The following is a 15,731-nucleotide window of genomic DNA, read 5'->3' as shown; positions in this document are numbered from 1 at the left end:
ATTAGTAGTAGTTTATTGTGTAGCGTAAGTGAAGTAGGGAGTTCCTATGGGTTAGTATCGTTAAAGGTCGTTCTTGGCAACCGGAATAAAATAATAACTGAATCCACTACCACTCCAAACTCAGATGACACAATTGCTGAAAGATTCAACGAAAACTTTAGTCTAATTTCAAATACGTACCCGACACATAGAATTACAGATGGTGGTACTTCAATTTACCTCGATATTTTGGCGAAAATACATGTTTAAACCCGGACGTATGCATAAAACATATCCCTAAACTGTGCTAGACGCATTCTCTGAAAATTACTGTAGTCGCTAATTGCTCGAAATAATTTTAAGATTTCGAGCAATTACTTCATGAGCAAAATCCACCAACAATAAACGAGAAACGGGCGATTTATCTGGTAATAAATAGGCAACCAGTTTCTGTTTTAGTTTTTTGATACGATTTTTTCTACCGTAAACATGTTTTCTAGCAAATGTAGGCACGTCACCAGATGGAGGTGTTACGAGAACATCACGCATGCTGCGGTCCAACTGTAGCTAGATGCCGCGATGATGCTGCTGGAGGAAATGAAGGAAATTTAGTAAGCGCTGTTGAAACGTTTAGTAAATAGAATTTTGCTATGTTTTATGTACGTACACTCACTGCCTTGTGGTATCTATGTCATATCTGTTCCTGTAATATACGTTATCAAGCTATATACACAAATACACAGTATTTAGAGGCAGCTGGCCTTTGTGGACAAGCGGTTCTAGGCGCTTCAGTCTGGAACCGAGCGACCGCTACGGTCGCAGTTTCGAATCTTGCCTCGGGCGTGGATGTGTGTGATGCCCTTAGGTTAGTTAGGTATAAATAGTTCTAAAGTCTAGGGGACTCATGAACTCAGATGTTAAGTCCCATAGTGCTCAGAGCCATGTGAACCATTTAGCGGCCCTTGGTGTTACACTGATTCACAGAAAGTAAACATTGGATGTTTTTACAAAGAATGTGGATGTGACACATATTACACTTTACTACGTCATGGTTTTTAGCGTGAGATATGTTGTATTACAGTACAAATATTAATAGTATAGATACACCGAAGCGCCAAAGAAACTGGTATAGGCATACGTATTCAAATACAGAAATATGTAAACAGCCAAAATACGGCACTGCTGTCGGTAACGCCTATATAAGACAACAAGTGTCTGGCGCAGCTGATAGATCGGTTACTGCTGCTACAATAGGAGGTTACCAAGATTTAAGTGGGTTTGGACTTGGTGTTATAGCAGGCGCACGAGTGATGGGACCCAAAACCTCCGAGGTAGCGATGAATTGGGGATTTTGCCGTACGACCACTTTACGTGTGCACTGTGAATATCAGGAATCCGGTGAAACATCAAACCTGCGACATTGCTGCGGCAGGAAAACGATCCTGCAAGAACGGGACCAACGGTGACTGAAGAGAATCATTCAACGTGACAGAAGTGCAACCCAACCGCAAATTGCTGTAGATTTCAGTGCAGGGCCACCAACAAGTGTCAAGGTGCGAACCATTCAACGAAACGCCATCGATATGGGCTTTTTGAGTCGAAGGACCATTCTTGTATTCTAGATGACTGCACGACACAAAGCTTTACGCATCGGCTGGGCCCGTCAACACGGTATTGAACTGTTGATGACTGGAAACATGTTGCCTAGTCGGACGAGTCTCGCTTCAAATTGAATCGAACAGATGTGCGTGTACGGGTATGGAGACAACCTCATGAATCCATGGATGGTGTGGTGTGGGGCGTGTGTAGATGGAGTGATGTGGGACCCCTGATACGTCTAGATACGACTCTGACAGAAGACACTTACGTAAGCATCCTGTCAGATCACCTACATCCATTCACGCCCATTGTGCATTCGGACAGACCTGGGCAATTCCAGCAGGACAATGCGATACGCCATACGTCCAGAACTGCTACAGAGTGGCTTCAGGAACACTCTTTCGTGTTTAAATAACTCCGCTGACGACTAAACTCCCTAAACATGAACATAATTGAGCATATCTGGTGTTCCTTGCAACGTACTGTTCAGAAGAGATCTCCACCCCTTCATACTCTTACGGATTTATGGACAGCCCTGCAGGATTCATGGAGTCAGTTCCCTGAAGCACTACTTCAGAGGTCTGTCGAGTCTATGCCATGTCGTGCTGTGAAACTTCTGCGTGCTCGAAAGGGTCCTACACGATATTAGGCAAGTGTACCAGTTTCTTTGACTCTTCATTGTATTATGTTTAAGGAAATTTTACTAGCTGCGGGAGTGTTTTTATATTGGTAATATAAATGTAACCAGGGTAAAAAGTAATACAAAAGGCACACAAATGTGCAATTAAGAATTTTTTATAAGTTACAAAATACCATAGTTGTTACATTACAAGGAGAACAAAATTTATGCAGAAAGATGGTAATGTGTTATTATTGTCATTTTTTTATTTTTGTAACCAGGATGTCTTGGTAACTCTGGAAGAAAAAGTTCTGCGTAGATTTAGTTTGTTCATTGAGGATTTTTTGAGAAGATTTTAGTTTGTAAATCTCTAACTGTTCAAGGGCGTCCATCTGTCTTCCCTTCTCAGCTATGTATAGCACAGAAGGAGTGTTACTGATATCAGCTACAGAGTATTCATTATTAGCAATATGTGATGCGGAGCTGGGTTTATTTAAGTTTACTGTGAAGTGCATCGGTATGGTCTTTGTACTGGGTTGCTAAATTTCTCCCTGTTTTACCTATGCAGAAGCAAGAACAGAAGAATGTGACTTCATGTATACCAGAATTTTTATGCCAATCTCTAAAGGAATTATTATTGTGAAGAATTTTATTTTGTAGTTTATTGACAGTGTGGAAGGATATTTTTATGTTGAGTGGTATGAAAAGATTTGAAAGCTTATATGACACTTCGCCACGGAATGGAAGACAGACAGATTTTGCAATTTCTTTCTTAGCTTTTAATGGGGATGGTGGTTGCTTAAGTTAATGTAGTACATCGAAAAAGTCCAAAGCAGGGGAGTTCGTTTTGTAATATAGAGAAATAGTGGAGCGATTGTGGCGCATATGATACACTGTTTCGGGTGGATATCTTAAAAAAGAGAGTAAAAAAGAGAGAAAAAAAGCGTTTTTCGTTGCGGCGGTTCTCACGAAATTGCAATCACCAACTTTCTGCTCCGAAAGCGGAAATATTTTATTGATGTCGACTTACATAGGGAGGAACGCTTATCATAATAACGTAAGGGAAATCAGAACTCGCACGAAATATGTAGGTGTTCGTTTTCTCCTTGCACTGTTAGAGACCGAGCGAGGTGGCGCAGTGGTTAGACACTGAACTCGCATTGGGGAGGACGACGGTTCAATCCCGCGTCCGGCCATCCTGATTTAGGTTTTCCGTGATTTCCCTAAATCGCTCCAGGCAAATGGCGGGATGGTTCCTTTCAAAGGGTACGACCGACCTCCTTCGCCGCCCTTCCCTAATCCGATGATACCGATGACCTCGCTGTCTGGTCTCATTCCCCAAACAACCCAATCCAACCCACTGTTAGAGAATGGAATAACAGAGAATTAGTGGGAAGGTAGTTCGATGAACCCTTTGCCAGGCACAGAGTTGCCATGCACGTGTATTTTGCAAAAGGAAATGACTTAATGGCATCACTTGGACGTTTTAACGCATACTGGCGAACCAACCTTTAACTGATGCAATTGACACCAAATTTGAAATAAAAATGGACAAGAATTAAAACAATTCCCATATTTTAATAACCTGAAAATTACTGACACTACTGAAAAGAAAATGAAAAGAAAGGAAAAGAAAAGAAAGGAACAGCAAAGTAGAGAACAGCAAAGAAAAGAACAGCAAAGGAAAGAAAGAATGAAAGAAAGAAGGAAATAAAGCGAAAAGAAATCAAATATTCACAAGTTTATATGGTCAGCGGCAACGGCCTTGCCGCAGTGGATACACCGGTTCCCGTGAGATCACCGAAGTTAAGCGCCGTCGGGCGTGGCTGGCACTTGGATGGGTGACCATCTGGGCTGCCATGCGCTGTTGCCATGTTTAGGGTGCACTCAGCCTCGTGATGCCAATTGAGGAGATACTCGACCTAGTGGCTCCGGTCAAAGAAAACCATTGTAACGACTTGGAGAGCGGTGTGCTGACCACACGCCCCTCCTATCCGCATCCTCATCTCAGGATGACACGGCGGTCGGATGGTCCCGATGGGCCACTTGTGGCCTGATGACGGAGTGCTTTTTATATGGTCGGAAACTGAATATTATCGTATTTAACATAGCTTGTACGTAAATTTATAGAATTTTTTGCGATTTCTAGGCTGTTTTCATGGTACTTTATCTTCTGAAAATTATCGCAAAACGTGGAAATACGTAGATATAAACGCTTTTATTAAAATGTTATTTGACAGTCCCCTTAACCTCCCCTGGATGCCTTCGGCACAGTGGTTGCGACGGCCGGAAGAGGCAGCGGTGCGCCGCCCGTTCGCCAGGGAAGGCGACGCTTCCCCTGCTTCTGCGCTGAGTCCGTAGCCGGGCTGACGTTGAGCTGTTCGTAAGGCGGACTGCGACACAGCTTAAGTCGCTGGCGCGGCAACTCGGAGCGCCTTGGCAGAGCGGCTGATGGATGGCCCTCCAGTTCATCGGCTGTGCCTCAAGTCGCCGCCCTCTAGTTCTGCTTATAGACTGCCTGGCGAAAGAAATGAAGCACCCAGAAGACGCGGTTGGATGTCAGTGTGTCTTCGTGTACAGACGTATCATCGGCAGGAATGTAAGTGATTAGAACTGCAATTCCCTGGGACTGGCAGAACGGCCACCAGAGCGCATTAGTATAGTTCGTGTTTAGCGTTATTACAAAGCCAGGTAGGTTACATAAGGGACAAGAACACAGTGAGGTATTGAATGATCGCTGTGAATAAAACAGAGATGCTGCATATTTATATCACATAGCGTCATCAGCATTTAACAGAATTGGAGGAGGAGAAGGAAGATACTAGTATTTAACTTTCTGTCAACAATGAGGTCATACAGACGAAGCACAAGCTCGGATTACCGAAGCATAGAGGTGACACTGTATAATAATTCCAATCCCAAAGAAAGCAGTTGTTGACAGATGTGAAAATTACCGAACTATCAGTTTAATAAGTCACGGCTGGAAAATACTAACACGAATTCTTTACAGACGAATGTAAAATCTGGTAGAAGCCGACCTTAAGGAAGATCAGTTTGGATTCCGTAGAAATATTGGAACACGTGAGGCAATACTGACTCTACGACTTATCTTAGAGGAAAGATTAAGGAAAGGCAAGCCTACGTTTCTAGCATTTGTAGACTTAGAGAAAACTTTTGCCAATGTTGACTGGAATACTCTCTTTCAAATTCTGATGGTGACATGGGTAAAATACAGGGAGCCCAAGGCTGTTTACAATTTCTACAGAAACCAGATGGTAGTTACAAGAGCCGAGGGGCGTCAAAGCGAAGCAGTGGCTCAGAAGGGAGTGAGACAGTGTTGTATCCTATCGCCGATGTTATTCAATGTGTATATTGAGCAAGCAGTAAAGGAAACAAAACAAAAATTCGGAGTAGGTATGAAAATCCATGGAGAAGAAATAAAAACTTTGAGGTTCGCCGATGACATTCTAATTTTGTCAGAGACAGCAAAGAACTTGGAACAGCAGTTGAACGGAATGGATAGTGTCTTGAAAGGAGGATATAAGATGAACATCAACAAAAGCAAAACGAGGATGATGGAATGTAGTCGAATTAAGTCGGGTGATGCTGAGGGAATTAGATTAGGAAATGAGACACTTAAAGTAGTATGTGGGTATTGCTGTTTGTGGAGCAAAATAACTGTTGATGTTCGAAGTAGAGAGGATATAAAATCTAGGTTGGCAATAGCAAGGAAATCTTTTCTGAAGAAGAGAAATTTGTTAACATCGAGTATAGATTTAAGTGTCAGGAAGTCTTTTTCTGAAAGTATTTGTATGGAGGGTAGCCATGTATGGAAGTGAAACATGGGCAATAAATAGTTTAGACAAAAAGAGAATAGAAGAATTCGAAATGTGATGCTACAGAAGAATGCTGAAGATTAGATGGGTCAATCACATAACTAATGAGGAAGTATTGAATAGAACTGAGGAGAAGAGAAATTTGTGGCACAACTTGACTAGAAGAAGGGATCGGTTGGTAAGATATGTTCTGAGGCATCGTGGGATCACCAATTTTGTTTTGGAGGGCAGCGTGGAGGGTAAAAATCGTAGAGGGAGACTAAGAGATGATTACACTTAGCAGATTCAGAAGGATGTAGGTTGCAGTAGATACTGGGAAATGAAGAAGCTTGCACATGATAAAGTAGCATGGAGAGCTGCATCAAACCAGTCTCTGGACTGAAGACCACAACAACGACAACAGAGGTGACGTTAAAAGCAAGGGTGGTAACATTAAGAGTGCAGCTGGAATTCCACTGCTAAATGTAGAGGAGATAGCGGATAGGTGGTAGAAATACACTGAATGCGTCTATGAGGGGAAGATTTGTCTTATGTGATAGAAGAGGAAACAGGAATCGATTTAGAAGAGATAGGGGAACCAGTATTTGAATCAGAATTTGAAAGAGCTTTGGAGGAGTTATGATCAAATAAGGCAGAACGGATAGGAAACATTCCCTGAGAATTTCTAAAATTCTGGCAACAAAACGACTATTCACGTTTGTGTGTAGAATGTATGACTCTGGCGACATACCATCTGACTTCTCCAAAAATATCATCCATTTAATCCCGTAGACTTCAAGAGCTGACAAGTGCGAGAACTATCGTACAATCAGCTTAACAGCTCATCCATCCAAGTGGCTGGCAAGAATAGTGTGCAGAAGAATGGAATAGAAAATTGAGGATGTGCCAGATGACGATTAGTTTAGCTTTAGAGAAGGTAAAGGCACGAGAGACACAATTCTGATCTTGCGGTTGATAATGGAAGAAAGACTAAAGTAAAATCAACGGACGTTCATAGGATCTGTCGACCTGGAAAAAGCGTTCGACAATGTAAAATGGTGCAACATCTTCGAAATTCTGAGGAAAATAGGAGTAAGCTATAGGGAGAGACTGGTAATACACAATACATAAAAGAGTCAAGAGGGAATAATAAGAGTGGACTACCAAGAACGAAGTGATCGGATTAAAAAGGGTGTAATCTTCCGCCTGTACTGTTCAATCTGTACGTCAAAGAAGCAATGAAGCAAAAAAAGAAAGGTAGAGGAATGGAAATAAAATTCAAAATGAATGGATATCAATGATACGATTCGCTAATAACATTGCTGTCCACAGTGGCAGTGAAGAACAATTACATGATATGCTGAAAGGAATGAACAATCTAATGAGTGCAGAATATGGTCTGAGAATAAATCGAATGAAGACGAAAGTAATGAGAAGTAGCAGAAATGAGAACAGCAAGCATCTTAATATCAGGATTGATGGTCTGAGGTGTGGGGTTGATCTGTTATTCTGTTATTCTGCGCAACGGATTAATCTGAGATGCACCCTTTACCCTGTGGCTCCTGCAAGATGCAATTTCCACCTCCACACTACTACAGAAATCAGACAGACGCTCCTAACGTTCTAAAGAGAAATGCCTGAAAAACTTTCAGCAATAAGTATCTTCTGGAGTCATCCGCTGTAAGGAAATGACACAAAAATTGACAAAATTTCTTACGTAACTAGTGGGATACTTGGGTACTGGAGTAGTGCCAGTTAGTGTAAGAAAAACATGAAACTAACGAAAGTTATTATTAATTTTGCAAAAATTCTGAGAAATCACAATGGCACTTTTAGTTATGAATTGAACAAGTTATATCCTGGTTCTTTTCGGAATGTGAAGTTACCTCTCAAGGATAGGATTCGCTAATGAAATTTCTATACAAAGTTTAAGATGGTTGTTGACTTGGCAGAATGGCTGAGAGGCGCGCCTACTCAACTTGAATAATTATTCTTTACAATGTTTCTAGGTACGGTCGAGGCTGTAGCATGTGAAATGCAGTGAAGTGTACTGTTGTGGAGGAAATATGGGGCTCGCAATAGCTGTAGCGCACAATCCCGTAAGCTGCGATGACTGCTGTCTGCGCCGCTCGCTGCTGGCAAATAAGATAACTCTTGTTCTATCTGGATTGACCTTCGCCAATCAAACTCTCCCTATGCCTTGATGATGTCAAGGATTCCTATTCGCCCCTAGTCTAACTATTGGCGTGGTACACCGGTCAGATAACCAGTCCACCGCTCTGTCCGTTCACACCGCACAAGTGTGTCGGCCAACACAGTGAACAACGCTTAATCGCAAGGACTCAATATAGAGTAGCACTTCGATTCGCTCTCGACAGAGGTGCTCCCCAGTGAAGTACTGAGGAGAGACTTGTTCCTCGCTCCAAGAGAGACAACGGAACGGCGCCTGTCCACGCCAGACGTGAAGGGGTATATCTTTCGGTCTCTTCCATTATTCCTTCAGCTCAAGGCGTCAGAAGTATCGTCTGCCAATCAGCATTGCTCTTCTAAAACGGGAGAATGACGTTTCGTTTAAGGCGACCAATCCGGAAACCTGTAGCATTGGCGTTTGGCGTTTGCTGCCTCCCTGTGAAAATCTCTGAAACTGTGTGCTATGTGTAAAGAATGGATAGGCTGGCCGCTCCCACACAATGTAGCGGAATTTGCTTTTAAGCCGAACTCAGGGTTGTTCCCCCCTTTCACTCGGGCCCACACTGTCCACTACACGGGCGGCCACTGGCCGAAATAGGCTGAAGGGACCGGCGTCCCGTTGTGCGGTTTCTTTCCCGAACTAAAAGCTTCTGTGACCGTTGTGTCTGGAATGTATGTGTGTACGCCAGCCTTGAGTATTTCAACCATGGTGCGCTTACTTGTTGATTGCATATCGTTTACATAAATTCATACAACATTGACTTTATCTTATCGAGTTTGGGTTCGAATGAAGCGTCTTGATGTGCAGAATATGATTGTGAGGGCGAAATATGTAAGCAATGAAGGTCGGGAGTCCACGACATCTTACAATGGTCATGAAGTAGATGAATTTAAGGGATTCAACTACCTAGGGAGTAAAATAACCAATGGCGGAAAGAGGAAGAAGGACCACAAAAACAGACTAGCACTGGCAAAAATGGCATTCCTGCCCAAGAGAGGTCTACTACCTTCAAATACAGCCCTTAATTCGAGGAATAAATTTCTGAGTACGCATGTCTGGAGTACAGCATTGTATGGTAGTGAAACATGGACTGTGGAAAAACCAGAACAGAAGAGAATCGAAGCATTTGAGATACGGTACTACAGGCGAATGTGTAAAGTTAGGTGGACTGATAAGATAAGGAATGAGGAGGTTCTGCGCATAATGGGAGACAAAAGGAATATGTGGAAAACACTGATGATAAGGGACAGGATGTTAGGACATCTGTTAAGACTTGAGGGAATGACTTCCATGGTACTAGAGAGAACAGCAGAGGGCAAAAATTGTAAAGGAAGAGAGAGATTGGAATACATCCAGCAAATAATTGAGGTCATAGGTTGCCAGCGTTACTCTTGAGATGTAGAGGTTGGCACAGGAGGTAAATTCGTGGCGGGCCGTATCAAACCAGTCAGAAGACTGATGATCCTAAAGAAGAAGGAGAAGAAAATCAGACTTACCCTTTCAATGGAACCATCCCGGCATTTGCCTTAAGCGATTTGAGGAAAATTACAGAAAAAGTGAAATCTGGATGGCCGGACGCGGAGGTGAAACCTAGTCCTCCCGAATGCATGTCCAGCGTGCTAACCACTGCGCTACCTCCCTCGGTAACAGAATGTGAATGACGCCACATTGTGGGTCTCCATTTCGTCGGTTGGTCGAATCGTTCAGTATACTGATTTGTGGCTCATTCGGTAAGACGGTGGCATGACATGGGAACATTTGGGTAGGCGTACTATATCCATCAAAGTCCCTGCCCACCGCGTCTGACCATTACAGGGAAGGATTGCTATACTGTGCCCCAAGCTTATCATAAGCCATTCACATCTGCACCTACCACCCGAGAACAAATGTTGGATTCCCTGCAACATTTTGTGCAATTTATTCAAAGTACTTGTAATGACTCGGCCGCATTTACTTAAGATAGCTGCCTATACCCACCACACTGCCGGTACACTCTTTCAAAATGTTATTCACTGTCTCGAAATGCAAGCATTCATATGGCATGTTCAAATGAATTAAAGTGTGGGAAGAGGAATTCCGACTCATGCAAGACACCTTTTTTCTGTTTTGTTTCACCCTGACATGTTTCAGCACTTTTGTGCTAGCTTCATGGGTTTTTTTCTTATTTTCTAACTGTAAAATTGTTGTTACATATTAACATTTAGCGAACTTTTGGTACATAATATTTTCGATTGTGAATGAATAATTGTTGTAAAATATTCTACATGATTTGTTCATAGTTCACAGTTGAGATATTTATTAGCGACCTGATCCACTATGTGTTGTTTATAACATTATGTCAAAGTTCTGTTTATAGCTAACAGATAAATGAGTAGATATATGCATTAGTTTACATATCTTACATGATACTATTGGATATTTATTTTGGTAGCTATTCTGTTACATAATCCACAACTTCACGTCTGCAAAACAGCAAAACGTTTTGCACGAAAGGCAAAGGTCCCGAGTTTGGGTCTCGGTCCGGCACATAGTTTTAATCTCCCAGGAAGTGTCATATCAGCGCACACTCCACTCCAGAGTGAAAATTTTATTTTGGAAACAAACCTGTTGCCAACATGTCTAAAACCATTGCTTCTCCATAGTTATTTGAAGAGTCGATACGTCTGGAGAAGTTAATGTTTCACTTTGTTCTCGACGTTTTGCCATGTACCTCATCTGTCATATTCTTGTAATTCCAATACGTGCAGGAGACATCTGTCGTATCCTAATTCTTACGAATAAGTTGTTTGAGGTAAATTAAATAATAAATATTAAATAATATTCCAAAAATCTCATTTATTATGAACCACACATGAAAGAATATAAAGGAATTTATTGGTTTGTGATTGTATGTGTAACACCGAGTTTAAAATCTCTGTGTGTTCTTAAATTTACTAACTGTTGTGTATTATGCCACTAACATATTTTGGGTACCTTATACAAATTACGAATGCTTTCCTCTAATTTTAAACGCTGGAAAGTCGTTGCCTTAGCAGCAGAGCCACATGGCTCCAGAAACAGCAAAAAATGGGAGTATTGTAATAATGATCATTTGTCATGCCGCCAGGAAGAATGCATGAAAGAACTGCTCACCAACATTTTTTCTATATCAAAAGTATGCGTATTCGTCATCAGGGAGAGTGCGCTATCGCTACTTACACCGAAGCTACCCTCATACAGGTCACCTGTTACAGTTACAGAATAACCTATCGAAAACGGAACTGGAAGTTATGACAGCGAACTTTCAGCTCCTTGTTGGACAAATAACTCTTAATTGTTATAAGTGTTCTGGCTCGAAACCGGTCATTTGGAAATAAAGAAAAGCCACCTGGACAGTTTAGTATTCCTTTGTAACATTGGTAATTTTCGCCTCACAAACATTATTATACGCTCAATAGTAAACGCATGATGACTTGAAGTTATCAAACAATTGTAATGTAAGAGAAATGAACCGTCGCATAGCAGCAACAGAATTTATTATTCTTTCTTTATCTTTGCCGCTCCTGCGCGGCGGCTGTAAATCTCTATGTACACGTATCGATTAATGATATAAAAAGAATTCTGCTTTTTCAGGACAAATGAAGCCTTGAGCGCTTCACCTTTTACTGTTTCTATTACATGAAAGGTGGACGCGGACTTGCTGCGTTCCGCAATCTGTATTTGATAATTTGTGCAAAATAGTCCGTAAATGCACTAATTGTCTTCTCAGTCAGAAAACATATAGTTTTATGTAATTAATTACGAGCAGACACCATCAAGAGGACATTAATCTCAAGTATTGCCTGTGACGTGCAAACCTTTTATTAATAAGCGCCAGCTATTGTAACTGTAATACAAAAAGGTATGTAGCATTAAAAAACGTGAGTTATATATGAACTGTGCTTATTTAGACAAATTATCCTTAAGTATCTCCATCTCCTAGCTACTTGAATGTTAATTATTTTGTATCATTTTATCTCCTGAATTACGATCACGCAGATGGATCGAACGCAGCATTGAGGCAGGAGAAACATTATCGTTTACCTATCATTTCTGAAACAATCTTTTTCAATTGTCTAGTGTTGATTTCTTTTACAGTCAGTAAATCTTTTGGTCCCTTAGTGTCGATCCGGGTATGACTGCATCGCTGTCATGAAAACGCGCGGAAATGATAATGTTGCTTCCTATCAATCTCAACTAAATTAATCTGCCGCTCAATATCCAAAGAATGTCAGGTATTTAGTCACTTTTTACTATGATTCAATCAATCTCTGATTCTGTCGCCAAGTTACACACAAAACATCATTATATCTTCAATACTATATACATAACACTACACCTTCTACCGCCCCACTGTCTCCTGATGCAAACTGACGATTATCCAAGATAAACTTTATATACAGAACTGCAACTCTTTGCTACTATACTGACAGAGCGCTTGCGAATCAGCTAAATCCTCTATAATTATTCTGCGGTTTTCGAAAAGGCTACTGTATGCTAAAAACATTTACGCGCTTTATTTCCTCAATTCGTGTTTTCCGATGGGAATTGTATTCGTCCACCAATATCAAACGACAAATGTTAAATCTTTCCGAAGTAATGGGGCTTGCTAATGCCACAGTTATCTGCTGGCGTTATTAATGCAGTTACACATGAACGCACCCAGCAGCTTAAAATACACGGTGGACGGATTAAAAGCAGCCACATGCCATCTATACAAGTGATTAAACAAATATTCGTCAGCAGCTGACGGCGGCTGATATTATAGCAGAAATAATAATCGTCGACGAAAGTTTTGGTGGATATCGCGGGGAGGGGTGGTGTGCGGGGTGCAGGTAGGGGGTCGAGGTAGGAGGGGGCAGGGGGGGGGGGGAAGGGCGTGTTACCATGTGATGCTCTTCAGAAATCTGGTGGAATTTAGTGGAAGTCGTCCTAGAACTTCACAAAACCTTGCGATTGTATTCTCTCAGGATATAGTTCTTTCAGTTGAAAAGGGAAACAGAAATTGAATGGTGGTACGCGTATAGGTAGGATTTGCAGCTTCAAATTGATACGTAGAATAAAGTAGAGCTGAACAGAGTTCTCATAACCAAACCGGTTTGCAGGTATTGACCCAGGGTTGGCTTCTAGGACTTCCCTCTCCCAAATGTAATGTGCTCTCATCCCCACGTGTAAATACAACAATTAACAAATATTAAATGGTTTTATACGATAATAAGAACTTTCTTTGGTAACTTTTAGTACATCATTTTACCATAACTTATAAGAGTAACAACTTCTTCTTCTTTTCTTCTGCACTTTCTGCTTTAGGCCAGTTGTCGCTTGTTAGGGTTCCCCATTTTCGGTCTGCAGGGATATACTTCTTTTTCGGTTTAAAGTTCTTTATCTGAGTTGATGGTCTCTCTGGATTCATTCCTTCTAGAAGTTTATTCCATTTCTATTTGTTTTCATCCAGTTTTTCTTTCGCACTCAAATTTTCAACTCTTCTCGAATATTTTCGTATTTTATCTATTCTTTTACATTCCTTAACTACTCTAAGAAACCTAACTTCTACTCCCTGTATTTGTTTTTCTTATCTTATGTTTAATGCCAAACATTGACTTCCATATGAAGGGCTTATTTCAGTAGTGGTGCAAGTCCATTTTTGTTCATTGTGAGATACAGAGTCCTAAAGTTAAATGAGCGCTGAAAAATCTGCAGTTGAGGTACCATAAATATCCAAGCATATGGCTTCTTGCTAGAGATGAACCTTTCTTTCTGTTTGTTTGGATCATTAATTGCAGAGGCATTATCTGCAGAAAAGGGGAGGTAATGGACTTGTACCACTATTGAAATAAGCCCTTCATATAACAGGTAAGAAGCAAGGATTCAGTATATGGGTAAAGGAAAAAATCCGAAAAGTGTTACTTTGTACTTGTATCACACTAAAACTGTTATCGGACTGTCTGTCTGTCTATCCGTCTGTTAATACCTCTTTTCCTCAGTAACAGGTAGACACATCAAGTTGAAACTTGAGTCACATACTAAGGTCTACGGTCCCTTGATGGTGTAAAAAAATTTAGGTTTCTAAGGCCATGTAATTAAAAGATATGGTCATTCACGTCATATATTTTGATGATCAGAAACTTATTTACCAAAACCTAAAGGGTACTTCCCATTGACCTTGAACTACTAAATTTGACAAAAAGCAAGGTTTTATATTTAAAATAACAGAATAAAATCAGAAAATTGTTAAACTCTAATTATATCACAAAAAATGTATATTTGCCACTAGACTTACATTATATTCACCATCCGTCAAATACATAACAGGAAAATATTACTGCATGCAAAGATGAAACGTAAGTTGTAGTCATGTTTTAGTTAGTAAATAAAAAATATGTTATTAAGTTTTCTCTCTTCATATGCATAACCTGAAATTCCTGGGATCGATATCTCGTCAGTATCGATATCGATAACAAGCAAAATTTGTCGAGACTCTCGATTCCAGCGATGGATGACCTTCGTATGTACATAATTGAGTTTGAACGGAAGCCTGAGTGCGCGAGTTCTACTGCCACTTGGCCAGTTTCCAATATTTATCCCTTCTTTTTCAAAAAGTGTCCCGAGTAGCTAAATGTGTGGGGAACAAAAGAATATGTCAACTAAAAGATACAAGAGCATTCAGAAATTCTTATATCGGGACTGATCACTAACTTGTAAAAGGTCAAACAGGTACTTTTGCCGAGTGTAAGCAGCAGAAACCTTTTGCTACACTGAAGCAAGAGTAGGTCTATAAAGTATATTTACTCCAGGATGTAATATTGAGGGCTTATAGCAGAATGATGTTTTATAAGATATAAAATTGAATTGCATCAGTGGTCTAGAAGTGTTCTAGCCGTCGTAGCTCACTGAGTAGACTGCTGGAACATCAAACTAACATCCACCGAGGAGCTACGGTTCGAATCCTCGTAAAGTTCATTTATCGCCGGCACGGTAGCTCAGCGTGTTCGGTCAGAGAGGCGCTGGCTCTCTGTAATAAAACAACTGAGTAAAGGAATCAACGATCAACGTGAACAGATGTCCTATGAAGTCCGCCCACACCAAACGCAACGAACATTACCAAACAAAATTTTAAAAAAGGAGTAGGATGTTTGATTAGTAATCAAAATGTCTTCGGTCCGGGTTCTTATCCCGACACCGCTTAAATTTTGATTAATAATCAGCGTTGGCGGCCGAAGACTTCCGGCATAAAAACTCATTCTGCCAACGGCCTTGTCAAAGAGGGCGGAGGAGCCTGTCCTTGGGGTGCGAAACTGCCCCTGAAGGCGGAAGACAGCAATGATCAATGGCATGAGAATGCAGAAGGCAACCACTGCATTAGAGACATTAGAGACACGTAACGCGTATCCACAGGACACGTGGCCTGTAATTGAGGAAGTGTCATGATGATCTCTCCATAGGAAAAAGATTCCGGAGTAATCCCCCATTCGGAACTCTGGGAGGGGACTGCCAAGTGGGAGGTGAGCGT

At 41.1% G+C, this 15,731-nt stretch overlaps 1 long non-coding RNA gene and 1 pseudogene across 1 annotated transcript in view; both read left to right on the top strand.

Moving 5' to 3' along the window:
• LOC124589872 overlaps positions 1–15,731 on the top strand; it is an 822,095-nt gene that overhangs the window by 456,474 nt on the left and 349,890 nt on the right. The gene's annotated exons all lie outside the window — the stretch shown is intronic.
• On the top strand, positions 3,953–4,070 carry LOC124597430 (annotated as a pseudogene).

The sequence above is a fragment of the Schistocerca americana genome, chromosome 2, assembly GCF_021461395.2.
Source record: "Schistocerca americana isolate TAMUIC-IGC-003095 chromosome 2, iqSchAmer2.1, whole genome shotgun sequence".
Lineage (NCBI taxonomy): Eukaryota > Metazoa > Arthropoda > Insecta > Orthoptera > Acrididae > Schistocerca > Schistocerca americana.
This window is presented reverse-complemented; position numbering and strand designations above follow the sequence as displayed.